The 14,780-nt window shown below is 41.9% G+C and overlaps 1 protein-coding gene across 4 annotated transcripts in view; it reads right to left on the minus strand.

The window, feature by feature from the left end:
* Nucleotides 1–14,780, minus strand: part of LOC128880023 (uncharacterized) — a 678,051-nt gene that overhangs the window by 285,806 nt on the left and 377,465 nt on the right. The window lies entirely within an intron of this gene.

The raw sequence follows: 14,780 nt of genomic DNA on the forward strand, positions 1-14,780 counted from the left end.
CACCTGTTCGCGGATTTATTCACAGCGAAAGTGGCCTTTTAAGCTGCGGTAGCAGGTAGGCGAAACCGCAGCGACCACGTGCGAGGAACGATTCACGATCGGGGCGTAGGTATTTCGGACTCCCGGACCCGCGAACAATGTCTGGTCACTGTGCATTCTCCTTGAATACACCGGGTTTAATTTCATGTAAACTCGTTCCCAGCGAGTCGCGATTTATTGCCCGATAAATCTTGAAGACTGCGCCGCCCGTGCCTCAAGTGCGGCGGAATTAGAAACAGTAACTGCCGCCATTGTTTGCTCCGGGGAAATCGCGTTACTACCCCGAACTTCTGCAACTTTTCATTCGTTAACTGATCACCTCTCGCAATTTGTCGCCACTGGGAAAGGATTTTTGAACTTCTCCGCTATCTCTGACGGGCTTACTCTGAAATGCCTGCAGAGTATAATAGTAAGGACAATAATGATAGAATAATAGGACTGTTACGGCGAATAGTTTACATGGTGTTACTTGCAACGGTCTGTGAAGTAGTTCTGGTTCTTGGATCTATGTATGTTTTACAAACAGTATGGGTAGACTGTAAATTAAGTAGAATTATTATTTTTAATCACTCATTTCTTCTACTTGCAGCGATTATAATTTTATTTAATGCGTGTCGGTTTATTTTCTCTTTAATCTATTTAAAATTGTAGCTTAAATAACAGTTTATCTCAAATACTTGGGTCCACTACTTTTACCAGTTGAGTATGTTTTATTACCTACACTACCTCTACAGTACTCTGAATTGCCAACAGAGTATCCTGCGTTACCTACACTATAATAATCCTATAATAATAATAATAATAACCCTATAATAATCTCCATTACCAACAGATTATTCTGTATTACCTACTCTATCGCTACAGTATCGTGCATTGCCAACGAATAAATAATAAACGTCCCGAAACTTTTCTGTTTGCAAAAAGTCACAAGTAACCAAACTTATACATCGATTAATTCTCCAAACGCAAATCTCCAAACATCATAAAAAAAAATACTACGAAGAGCCCAGGCACACCCGAAACTGTTAATTAGCAGGATTAGTAGCATCGACCGTAACTCTGAACCGTTTCAGTTTCGTTTTCATTGAAATCATCGGCGTACCATTCCAACGTTTCAACTCTTAGACGAGCGAGCACGAAAAATCCGCGTGAAAAGAACGATCTGCAGCCAACAGCGGGGGCGGCGAAAACGCAATCGAGATGCAAACACGGACCTGAAAGAGCGTTCTCGGCGTTAGCCGCGAGAGCAATGCGCGCCCAACGATAGGCTGTCCGCCCTTTGATCTTTTCCCGGTTGACCTGGAACCGAACGATTCGCGGTAAAAGCTATCCTTGAGCGTACGTTTCGGGCGTCTTTATCTGTCGGGGCCATGCCGGCACGCCGACACGGGCACGCATCCACCGTTAAATTGCGAGCTTTGTGTCGGCCCTTTATTATTTTCGACGTAACACCGTGGGGCAACGTTTGTGGCGCATGCACGAGCAAATCGATCGAACGCGCGCATCGGACGGGGGACCGGCAGCGGTTGAATCTGGTCCGTTTCGAGAGCCGTGGAATCCTACTTTAATTCGTGCGATGCGAGCCTGATGGCGATCCGTTTCCATTCTTTGTACCTGTTCTATCCAAAAGTCCGGGGGGGAGGCTTCGGAGTCATGTGTACGCGATGCAATCCTTTGTTGCGGGCCTTGGGAGATTTAAATGAAAGTTGGGTAGCGAATCGTGATCTTGGAGAATCGAAACGAATCGTTTTGTGGAGCCTTGAAATAAATGGTACAAAGCTAAACTATCGCTACAGTACTCTGTATTGCCAATAGGATAGGTTGTATTACATACACTATCTCTACAGTACTCTGTATTGCCGACAGAGTAAGCTGTATTGCCTACGCTACCTCTACAGTACTCTGCATTGCCAATAGAGCACCCTGGGTTATCAACCGAACATTTTGCACTACCGATCGAGTAGGTGCATGGTATGGAACAGTAAAATGCATGTGTGATTACAATTTTTAAATAGTATTCCTAGCGGATATTTATTATTCCCCGCCAGGTGAACAATAAACCTCGTAAACTAGACCTCGAAGGAAAAATAATCTTAAGCACAGATAGCTGCAGGAGGAAGTCAATGATGTTGTTTGCCTTAGGTTTGCTAATCTTTACATACGTCAAAGAGTAGTTCCAAGGGGTGTCTGTCTTTGTGATTAACATTTGGTGCACAGCTGTTCGCAGGAAATCACACGTGGGCGGTAACAATGTACACAAACTGCTAGTACAGTTGAAATCGATGAATTGTTATTTGGTACATTTCGTATTAACAGTTACACGAATTAAAAAGATTCACTACGTAGAATCTTAGCGAACATCTAATTCAGCTTCAGAAAATTTTTACTCTTCGCGAAATGCACCACAAAGACGTTCTTCCGCGTTGAGTTTTTATTTTCATCCTGTGCGCACGCAATAGTCAGGGACGAAGCACACGAGAGGGTTGGTCACCGGCAACGGGGTGTAGCTGGACATGAAGTCAAACAGGGTTCATAATTTACGTAGGTTCGTCTGCGACCGTGGCGGGGAAGCCCCTGCCGTTCGCTGCACAGTCGAGTATTACAATAATTTTGTTAGGTGCACCGAGAGTTTCTACCATCCCCCAAAACCCACTCCTCGCGTTCAGCAAGATCCAGCTGCCGTCTCTGTTCTTCAAACCGTGTACACCTACTGCTATAACCAACTTCACTCACTGGTCTTCGAGGTTGGTTCGAGTCTTCCTATTGTTTTTTTATTGTTTGTACTGTTCTTCAAATTGCCAACATTTTAGCTACTTTTCTATTAAGTGTAATTGCCTCATACATCACTGGCAACTATCTTAAACTAATGTGTCTATATCGGGTTAAAAGACCTAATCGAGATCATATGGTGTTATCAAGATATCCAAAAAGACTGTAAAATAAATGGAAACGATTTTAAAAATACATGAAGCATCATCATGTCTCTCTTCTAGTGTCTGACAAATAATATTGCGATTTATTTTACAGGATAACAGAGAAGAACAGCAAACATTTCAACTTCATGCACCGTCTAGCTATACATTTGTATTGCATCTCTCTTTCCACGGGTTTTTAATTTTAATGGAAGTCCAGCGCGTGGAATGGCAGTTTTTAAAAGCTTCTTCATTCGTAAATAAATCCGCAATAAAGACAGAGTAAATATCAACGCTACTTCGTCCCGAAAACCGAATTGAAAGTCAACATATTTCCATTAAGATAATAGAACAATGCGCGTATTAAGTTACTGTGAGTGTTCGTGGAAAAAGATACTTCAGTACAGTAATCTCACGACGAGTGACAACGCTTGAAACTCAATCATTTTGATACATTCCTTGTCAGATTTGCTATGTAGACCACACAGTACTCTGTTGGCAATGTAGAGTATACTGTCGATAACACAGTGTATTCTACCGATAATACTGAACAACGAGTGTTCTACCTTGACGACTAGGTAGCTTTCGATTGGTATACTGTCACTAATACAGGCATTAATCATAATTCTACTTGTTTGCACAAACATAGAATAAAGGTTTTAAAGCCCAACATGTGGTCTTGTGGAGAACATTGTCTTGAAAAAAGTACTTACGACTAAAACTAAGAATATAAAAGATAATAGAACCATTCAATGGAAAATGTTGGCCAAAGAGACTAGTACACCAAAAACAAAGAAGAATCAGATGCACTTGTAACCCAATCAGCGTGTCTCATTGAAAATTCCTCACCAGCCATCGACGAGGAAGCTGTCCGATTAAAACGCACAAGGCTGTCCATTCGTAACGGTGTTCTAAACGTGATCCCAGATAATAGAGAACTCGCGACAGCGAAAGAGACGTGAAAGAAGCTTCCATGGAACGGGCAGCGTTTAGGTGCGAGTCAGCGACAACGGGATCGCGCTAACGCTGAATAGCTTTAACGAAGCAAGTGGTGCGCTTTCTAGCACGTGTTCACGGAGGTCTGGAGTCTCCAGCCGTTTAAATCTTCACCGTCGTTGGTCCCTGCGCTGCTTCGACGATTTCCTGCCCCCGATAGCCAGGGGAACACACACATACACACACGCACACTTTCACGGTGTACGTGCAACCTGCCGTTGAAACTTCGTCCCGTTGCACGCTGGGGCAGACTGCTACGTGTCCCTTAACTCCCTCTTAAATACGTGATGCGAGGATAACGGCTCCAGGATTCCGTGAGCGTCTCCGTGAGCCTGCTGGGACGTGTGTGCACACGGGATTAAGATTCGATCAGTGATTACAAGTTCGAAGAAAAAGTACGGCGTTCCCCGGAGCCGACCTATTAACCGTTATCTCGAGGCTGATAAAGGGAACGAGAGATAGCGGGGGATGGGCTCGAAATTTCAGATAAGCCCCTCGAATTACGACGGTCTCGCTGGATCTTTTAATGCCGCTCCTGTGGTCGCGTAATATGAATCCAACCGTTTTAGCGACGGCTGCAGTTAGCGCGGTGAAGTGTATCGATTTGGGGAGTCGATCGAACGATGGTGACGCTGGTGGCCGTGGAAAATGGGAAATCTGATGCCGAAGCTGAGAGGAATAGGGGCAAAGGGACCTTCAAGGGCGGTGAAATGGACGAAAGTCAATTCAAGAGGTCAGGTGGTCACTGTTCGAGGATGCGACGACTTGTTTAACGAAATTGTTGAGATTGGTTAGTGTTAGTAGATGCCTGGGCACAGTAGACAATGTAGAGTACTCTGTTGGCAATGTAGTGCATACTGTAGGTAATGTAGAGCTCACTATCGGGAATGCAAATTACTCTGATGGGAATGTAGGGCATGCTATCGGTAATGCAGAACACTCTGATGGCAACGTAGTGCATACTGTGGGTAATGTAGAGCTCACTATCGGGAATGCAAATTAGACTGATGGGAATGTAGGGTACTTTATCGACAACACAACGTCTACAATCGGTAATACAGTGCGTCCAGTCGATAAGGCTCAACAATAATGATTCTACATAGCTGATCAGGTAGCTTTGAGTTGATATATTGTTAGTGCTATGGATATAGCACTAACTTATTGTATAGGGGACGCAAGAGTTTGAAGAATTGCAGGGTCCACACCATTACTGGCACAGTGATTACCATGAGGGAAGGTCCTCATGACCCATCTTTCGTACGTTTTCCTTGCATAAACATCTCTAGGCCACTCGAGGAAGATGACTATGCCGCTAAAGTCTGCCATTGTTTCGCCACCCCTAATCCCTTGCCTGCAAGATGTTGCTGCTAGCAAACAAAGGGTCCAAACCCTGGTGCAATTGTACTAGACTCTAGCAGCAAGAATGACCCAAGAGAAAACTTCCTTGCAAATGCTGGAGACAAGAGAGTTCTCTGTAGCTGTCCTTTGTGTATACGAAGAGTTGTCATGTCTGTGGTTGCAATTATAATAAATAATTGTTGTTATAATTTATATTAACATACGTTGGATCTCGATGAGGCCCTGGAATTGTCGATTAGGGAATGGTAAAATGATCAAGTGTGGGATGAAGAAGTAGATAGAACGATCATTAATGAAATCGAGCATGAGAGTAGACATGTATTAAATTGACAAATGATTACTTGGATTTGAGCCAGGTGTATTTTTTTGCGCGAATACTAAATATATTTGGATACCCAACAATTTTTAATTGAAATATAAAAATGTACAAAGATTATCGTTAAAAGCAAGTCTGGATGGAATCATAAAACATTACTCCATGTAAATTTAACTTTCATTCCAGCAATTTCAATGTAATTTGTACAAACTTGAATTTTTCATCTGGCCGCGAGAAAGATCCAGCCATATTGACTCTGCGGTTTTACGTTTTTCTTTCGTGGAAAATTCCGCGGGAAATTCAGCTAAAAGAACACGTTTACGTGCCTCCCACGCGAGTCGGAAGTTTCCCTCATCGTTAGAGGAAAAATCGTAAGACTCGCCTAACGAAATATAATTCCAAATTTCATTGGAAAATAGGAAATCCAATTTAAAAATTTTCCTTTCATGGTTACGGGATAGATATACACGCGTACATAACTTGTTTCAGGTCAACCATACCATAGACCCACTACACTTTGCGCATGGCTGGCTTTGAAGCGACGTCGTGCTTCTATGTGAAACGCTTTGATCCCTACTCAGTGTCAAATTGCCGCGAATTCTGTCAATAAATAACACTTGATTTGTTTCGGAAATTGGCTGCGTCGCTAACCCATGTTGAGCATGGTTATAGAACCACCTTTCCATAGTCGAGGGGGATATTCCCTTGGAAGCGAGATAATTGTTAATAATAGCAAAGTGATAGAAGTGGAAGATAATTTAACGAATTATTGAAACTGGAAGAGAAATAAAGAAAATTATTAATTACTCTGATCACATCAAGATGGACACAGGTTTCAAAGTTGTTTAATTTTTCAGCTGACCTAATATGAATATGAAAATTTAAATCTATTTAAAATTTTAAGATTCGCATTTGGTATACTTTGTTTTATTTACATATTTTCATATTTTTAACTACTGTCGCGTCTCATTATCCTGGCTATTGTCGAATGCAACAGGAGTAATGTAAACGAGAGAAGGACTGAGAAAAGGTGATTTGGGATACTCGGTCGATAAGCCAGGTTGCTCTATTAATAATACAGAATCTCAATGGACTGCAGGTTTTATCAACAGAGATTCTACATTACCAGTAAGGCGACTGTCTTTCCCGACGGAGTGCTCTGCATTACCGAGCCTTGCCGACAGTATATTCTACATTATCGATTTAGTATCCCCTTTACAAAGTACAAACTTTATAACAAAAATTATATAAATTTAATACGTCGAACTCTATATACGTAGCATCCACGCCATTAATTTCACTTGCAAATTTATCTCTCATTCTCTCCCTTTGAAGTCTTAACCCCTTTTGATTAGAACTTTTGACAATTGAAAGCGAGCAAATTTGATACTTCCTAAACTGGTACCAGGAACGTTCCGCGACAGCGTTGCCAGCTCTCCGGGAAATACCTTCAAAGCGACCTGTAGGGCGACGTTTCACCGACCAGCTACCAAGCAGAGGGGAAGGGAGAAAAATGAGGATCGTTCTCTCACCTCGGCGACCGCTATCTACCTGAAAGGACAGACAGCAGGGAAGGGACGATTGTCCCGAGCAGGAAAACGGCTGAAACTTCTGCATGTTCGGCTGGCAGCAGTTTAAGTTTCGCAGGGCCGAAGTTATAACGAGAATTGCTCTCCCCGCAAAGTTTTCCGCCCGAGTCTCGCGAGTGTACACACCCCCCCCCCTGCTGCGCCCCTCGTTTTTCTCCACCCTTCGGCTGGTTTCCCGCGTGTGTGCATCTCTTCCCACCCCTCCCTGCGCCTCTTTTCTCTAACTCGTATTCACGCGGCGCATGCTCCGCGGGAATTGTTTGCGCGCACAGCCACGGTATTCGTCGTGTAAAAACCGCAGACATTTTTTTCCCAATGCGAAATCCACCCTTTCGCCCCACCCCCACCCCACTGAACCACTCACCCTCTGGGCGGTCCCTTTCTCAGCTGCTCGCAGGTATTCGCGCGACGAGAATAAAACGCTGGCATATTTCAGACTTATTGCCCCGCGCGACGAGTATTCCCCGCCGCCTTTATTGCGCCTAGTTTCATTCTTTTCCGGTTTATGGCATTACCACGACGGCAGCTTGCATTACACGCGTTTCGACGTACACGGCGACGCTCGACGTCGCGTACGCGTGATTTCAGCGACGCGGGTCTCGCCGGCGACTGTTCCGGGGTGAAATTGACGGCGTTACAGGTGTCTCTTGGGACTCGAAACAAACCTGACTGTTGATGAATTTTTTAATGGAACGCTATTGACGACAGGTTTTTTTTAAACTTTGCATGGTTATTTGTAAGCATTCGAGGTATGGATTTCGATATATTCATTTGGGGAAGAGGTCTGTTGCGCGAGGTGTGTGGATGGAAAAAGTAAAGATGGTGAATTGGAATGTTCGATTTGTTCCATTCTGTTTATGTTGAACAATGAAATGACACGTGGTTGTATTTAGTACGAGTGTAGTTACGGTTAAGAATAAGAAAGACAAAAAAATATATGTGTCGAATTGAGTGACCTCCTCCTTTTCGAAGTCGGTTACAAAATATTGAACTTATAATAAACTACTAGTGTTAAATTCTAATTCTCCCTGTGGAGGTTCAAACATTCGATGAATAAATTACCTGTTCACCAGGTTTTCAATTAAAATGGGTTGTTAGATTTCCTAAAAGGGGTGGTTCTCTGAGAAGCTATTGGCCGAAACACAGCGTGCGGATATCTTCAGGTATTGATCCGAAAGAAGAAATTCAACCACGGATAATTAACAGAAAGTAAGCTCGTCGAGTTCGAGAGTTTGGTTGGTTGAATGTTGGACAGAGTTTTAGTGGTCTGGATGGTTCGATTGCGAAGTTCGGAACCTCGATAGCTGAGTTTTAAAATTCATTTGATCGGATGTGCGTTGTGTACACCTTTAGTAATATTAATCACGAAAAAGTAAATTACGATTAACCCCCTCCAATGAAAAACTTGTTTCTATTCAACTTAAATAATAATAAAACTAATTAAAAAGAACGAAGAAAACCCCTAAAATTAAATACATAGGTAACAAAAATTTCACGTTGTCTAAACCAATCTAAAAACTTTCCTCTCCTAAACCTGCTATCATCTTTCCTCATAAACGCAAAATCGCCTCTCGAAAAGTGCTCGGTCCCCCAGCAACATGGCTCTGAAAATGATTTTCCTTATCAGCAATGACGCAGCGCAATATCATCGTTGTAACGAGCACCGCATTAAATCAAACCGGCACGTAATTATCGTCGCAGGATACCAATCAATTATTTTCAAGCACCCCCTCTGGTTATAAATGTTTAAAGTAATACGCGTCTAATGAATTCGCGTAATTATGGCCGCGGCGCATGATTGAAATATGTTTGAGTATTTACCCGGCTGTTCAAACGTTAATGAAATTAATTTGAAGTATGTAATCCCGCGATCCGCGGCGCGACCGCGACAGCGGATGAATTTACGTTGTATTCATTATTCTTCCGCGGAGTTTACATAAATGTATGATTATTCACGGCGGAATGGCGACGGTCATCGATTACGCGAAGCGTTTCGAATGGAAATTCGAATTCGAATCGCGGAAAATCGCGCACCGTGCGAGAATTATGTCGCACTTTTCGAGGTAACGTTGGCGCAATGGCGCTGCAACGCTTCGAATTTCCGGTTCAGGGGTTGAAATGCAAGGCGCCCGTTGGTTTTTCACTCGGAGAAACGGTCGAGCACTCTTCGCGTTTCGACTTCGTTTCTTACATCTCGCTGGCTGGCCATAAACGCGCTCAGACTACTTCGAATCCGTGTCTGGCCAAGACTGGTCATATACTACTGTGCTTTATTTTCCTTTTAAAAGGCAGCAGAGCAAAGAGCGCGGCTTTTCGATCTGGATGGAAGGTTGTCGGTTTGTGGAATAGCCAAAAATAATACGTATGTATTTTTGTTAGGTCTGCGAAGTCAAGTTTTGGGGGCTGAAACTACCCTTCGAAGTTGAGACTTGTAATGGTGAGTTAGAAACTGTTACAGATGGAGAAAAAATATTTTAGCGAAAAGTGAATTGTTCTCGATGTGTTGTATTGGTTTCAGGTATTAAATTTGAGTTATATAATAATTTTTTTAATAATTTTAATACTTGTATTTAGGATAGAAGTCTTCATTGAATCGTGTATGATTCGTCCAATTTGAGATTTCTCATGGTAACAACTCACAAAAGCGAATTGAGCCCTGTAGAAGCAGCACAATGGCGGTCACCGGAAAAGGACGAAACGGATTAAAACTTTTAGTGGGCCTTCGAAAGTCATCTGGTCGTCCAGGATCAGAGTATCCTCCTCGCCGAAAAGAGGATTCGGAAACGATCGAACGTTAACTTCCGAACGATTTGTCAGAGCCACGGAGGCGGCTGGCTCTCGCACATGCCGCGATAAATCCAGGATTTTCATAAGTTTTCCGCCCCTCTACCCTGCGTGGCCAGGGGCGAGCTTCCAAAAGCTCAGCGCGATCCGTGGCGTCTCGCATTCTAAACGTTTGCTCGCCATCGATTCGAGACATACCACCCTTGCTCTTCCTTTTCGTTTTGCGCTAATACTAGATCCGTGGCAAGGAAGATTTAAGGGCCTGTTATCGTAGAAAAGAAAGAAAGATTTCCTTTAAGAATTTCTATTTCATTAGTTATTTTTATTTTATACATTCATTGGCAAGTAATTGTGGAACGTCAATGTTTTTATACATAATAGTAGACGGGTTACAGTAATAAATAAAATTGTAAACGAAGGTATATTTTAATGATCTTTTTGATTTTTTACTTAATCCAATGTCAGGTTGTCGTGTCGACCATCGAAAAAGGGGACAAATTTCATGTACCTATGGCAATAAAAAGAAATTTTTCAAATAGATAAGAAAAATTGTCTTCATTATTTTGTTATTGAAGTTTTACAATTATTTGTTATGTGAAATAAAAATTCTTGACAAATCCTTTTTCCTCTAGCATAGTATCGTATGTAAGTGGAACAAAAATATTCTTAAAAACAATGCCTAGAATATCCACTCTCTCTAAGAACGCGACTTCGAATCACCGAATTGCTCGTATTCGAGAGCACGGATAAATAGTCGAAGCTTTTCTTTAACGATCCAATTGACCATCGCGTTCGACGTTCCTCCACCCCAGATTCGCTCGAATCGATTACATTAACGATTAACCCCCTCCCCCTCTCCCGACGGAAATGGAGGCGCAACATCCATCGCATCGGTTTCTCGAAAGGCGGAACTTCCAGATTGCTTCAGCAGCGAGCATTTTCATTGAAGTTAAACGTCCACTTTTGTTGCCCCGCTGGAACGGACCGAGGTCGGATAGAATGTTGATCTCAATAAATCGTTTTAAGCAACCATTGGCAGCGAGCAGGGATTGAGTTTCGAAGACCCCGAGTGGAAAATAAAAGTTTCCTTATTGTTCGAGTATTTGCCTTTTCGAGCGCCTCATCGGGCACTCGTAGAACTCGAAATTTGTCCTGTTTATTTGACCGAAGTTTCCCGCTGGCTATCATCTTTCGAGCAAAATACTCTACACTGTGTTCTTGCTCGTGCAAGCAACGGGAAAGTCTTACGTATCGATAAAGTAGGGGTGGAATTGAATTTCGTAGGGAGCTAAGCACTACTTACAAAATGGATAATATGTACATTTTCTGTAAATTGATTTTATATAGAGAGTGAATTCGAAATTGTATTTTCATGATATCGACTGCTTGTAGTTTGGTGGTGAAAATCGAATAGAATTTGGAGACTATGTTTCCAGTTTAATTAAACAAAAGGAAGAAGAAGGTACATTAAAAGTGTTGTTCATGTGTTTAATTAAATATATTTTTTAAATAGTGGATGAGTCGGAATATTATTTTCACTATTGTTTATTACAGTCGAAGAAATAATAGAAAATTTGTAAAAACCCTCAAGAACTTTTTATATTTATTACCAATAATTCAGTAACAATTGTCAGATCTAAAATACCTCCTTCAATAAAAAAGATGTCAGTAACGATAACAAAACATCACAATACGACGCAACAACATCCACAGCACTCGCGCTTTTCCTTCGTCTCAACAAAATTTAACCCCCCCCCCCCCCTCGAACCTAACCGAATAAAGAGAGAATTGCAGCTCTAATTTCGACTTTAATTCCACGAATGTGGAACACTGCATAATTCCGTTCCGTAACTCAATTCCCGACAAAAATTTACTCCGGGCGAGTTTTTAATTTCCGCGATTCAATTATTCGGAAAAATGTCCGCCCGTTAGCGCTCGCGAGCAGGTTGGTCCACGACCATCGGGTAAAGATACAACAAAAAAAAAAGAAAAAAAAATAGAGGGTTGGGGAGGTTGGAAACGTTGGAGCATCTCACAAACATCCCCAGATTACCGGTATGAAACGCTAAATCCATACCTGCGCGATTCCCTCGTCGGGCGAGCGTTTTAGCCGCCTCCCCAGCTTGCAGATTATCGCGGAAGTTTTGACGCCAGACGGGGCACAAAAGAATCAAAGCGGCGGAGGGAGGGGGGGGATAGAAGAGGCCTGAAAAGCGGCACGAATCGGGGTCGCGTTTGAAGTAGCATTTCCTTGGCACAAACGACCCTCTTAATCAATTGCTAGCACCTTTATCGCGGCTCTCGTGGCGCCCACGCCCTCCGCTCGCCGGAAGTGTAAAGCCTCGGTAACAAGCCGCGGCTTCGATAAATCTCGCTCTTTCTCTCGCCTCCTTCTTTTCCAGCCGGCCGATTTCGCGGGCATTAGCGTGAAACCAAAAGAAAAACGGACGAGGGCTGTGCGTATACCTCGAGCGAACTGCGATCGAAAGTGGAAAGCAACGTTCTGCGTAATATGATTTTTGTTTGTAGAGAGTTTGACGTAGCGATGAAAAGGTGACATGGTAAACGTGTTGGTAGCTTTGAAAAGCAGAGGTAAAAGTATCTATGATAATTGATAGGAGACTGATTGTGAGTGGATGTAACGGGAAAGATAAATTTAAAAGTTTCTATAGAAGGTTTATTAAAGTTTCGATTCCTCGGTTTAGGAAAATTTTCGGAAACTGCGAGATAAGTATGGGAGCAGACAAGAATTGAAATCCAAATTTGACGAGTTGATTACTAAATTTCCTCAAGCTGCAGTATGACAGCATCCACATCTTAATTTCTTGTAAAAATTTTTGTTCGTTCCTAACGTTGCCGGATAACATACGACACTAGTGTCTATAATGTTTCTAGTTTAATTAAACAAAAGAAAGAAGAAAGTATAATAAAAGTGTTGTTTACGTATTTAATTGAATATATTTTTTAAATCAAATGTAATTAGTGGAACAGCCGAAATATTTGATGTTTATCATTTATTACAGTGGAGAAAATAATAGAAAATTTGAAAAGAGCATTCTAACGTATTCATCCCTATTAATTTATCTCACTTTATGTAAAAGGAACGTTGCAAGAAGAATGGAACTACAATTCAAAGTGACTCGTTCTTAGAAAGAGAAACACGGTTTCGCCTGCATTATATACAGCACTGAGTTTCATATTTTATGCAGCAATTTAGAGGCTGTCGTAAAAAAAATCGTATCCTAATTTAAATATTACTGCATGCTAAAGAAGTTTATTCCTCGGTTGAAGCTCATGAAAGATTCAGTAGTCCATCGAATATGTAAAGCACGTATTCGTTACCTTATCGAATTTAATTGGAGTTTTCCCTCTTTTTCTAATCCGTATAATATTACTTATTTCGTCCTTATTCCATCATGTCCAATTCTATAAATTCTTAAGCGTCCAAATAATTAAAACACACGTATGTACGTATGTTTAAAGGATAACCAACGAAGCACTCAGTCCTCATTGCACCCGAATTAGAACACATACACATATTATTTAAATCAGCCACGAATGCAAAATGGATTCAGCATGAAATATTAATTAATTCTCTCGCGTTTTAAACAAGCTCGAACGAATAAATGTCTCCATCTTTTTTCGCGGACTGCAGCCAACCGAATCCGCGATCTTCGCGCGAGCTTAACGCAATCTTCGATCCCGCATGCTTCTGAGCCCCGCGACAACGTTAATTTACGCCCCATTTGCATCGTCGCCGATAAAACGGAATAAATGGCCAGCTTATCAGCGAAAAATACTTGCCGTGAAAGTATCCGCGATAATGCAAAGCAGGGATCAGCGTATTTCAGTAAAATAATTCTGTATTAGGCCACGCATGCGGGCCGGGGCTAATCTAGCCGGGGCCACGCGCCCGGACTTCGAAAACGAGAAAATTAATTGCGATCCCAAAAATACGAGGGGACGATCCCCATTATAATAAATTCAGGGGTAAGTTTCGCGGAGGCTGTGACCCCGTTAGAATTTATGCGCCGTATAAGCCAATTATTTATTGTCGTGGCGGCCTCGTGATTCCGGAATCGTCGACCGCGGAACCCTTTTTAATTCGCCTACGGGAGTGAATGCTCTTCGTTCAATTAGGGTAGGGAACTTCGACGATATAGCTCGTCGTGGATCTCTGGTTATTGTGTTTTGGGGGGGGTGAAGAAAAGAAACATTTCTTCCGGAAATAACAGGAACGGGATAGGAAAATTTCTTGGATGAGAAGGAATTTTTAGTCATTTCTCGTTGATGATTTTAAAAGGTACAGTCGCTTTCGTAAGTTTCCGTACCATGTATATTGAAGAAATTTGTCTAACTCAAATGATAAGTTTGATGTTACCAAATGAATGTTCTATTATGTATATGTACACCAACAAACTTTACATGTAAATATATTTATAATGAAACGTATCTTTAGAAACATCGAAGCTACGAATACTTATAGGATTGACTGTATGTTGAATCCTTCTTTCATCAAAGGAGTGCAAGATCTAACTAAAGATTCGTATTCTGTGATGAAATTCTTCTGTTTTACTGGCACTATAAGTGATATAGTACTATAAGTTTTACTGGTACTGAAGAAAGGTCGCAAGTGTTTCTTTTTTTATGAATACTTTGAGAATATTTGGATTACCATTAGCACAATACCTCACTGTTAGAACGGGCGCAATCTTTCTTAGTACGCCACTGCGATCGCCTCCACCGTTCCGACCGTTCCGACACGTCACTGTCGATCCTTGCTCT

Source organism: Hylaeus volcanicus, chromosome 7 (assembly GCF_026283585.1).
Source record: "Hylaeus volcanicus isolate JK05 chromosome 7, UHH_iyHylVolc1.0_haploid, whole genome shotgun sequence".
Classification (NCBI taxonomy): Eukaryota; Metazoa; Arthropoda; class Insecta; order Hymenoptera; family Colletidae; genus Hylaeus; species Hylaeus volcanicus.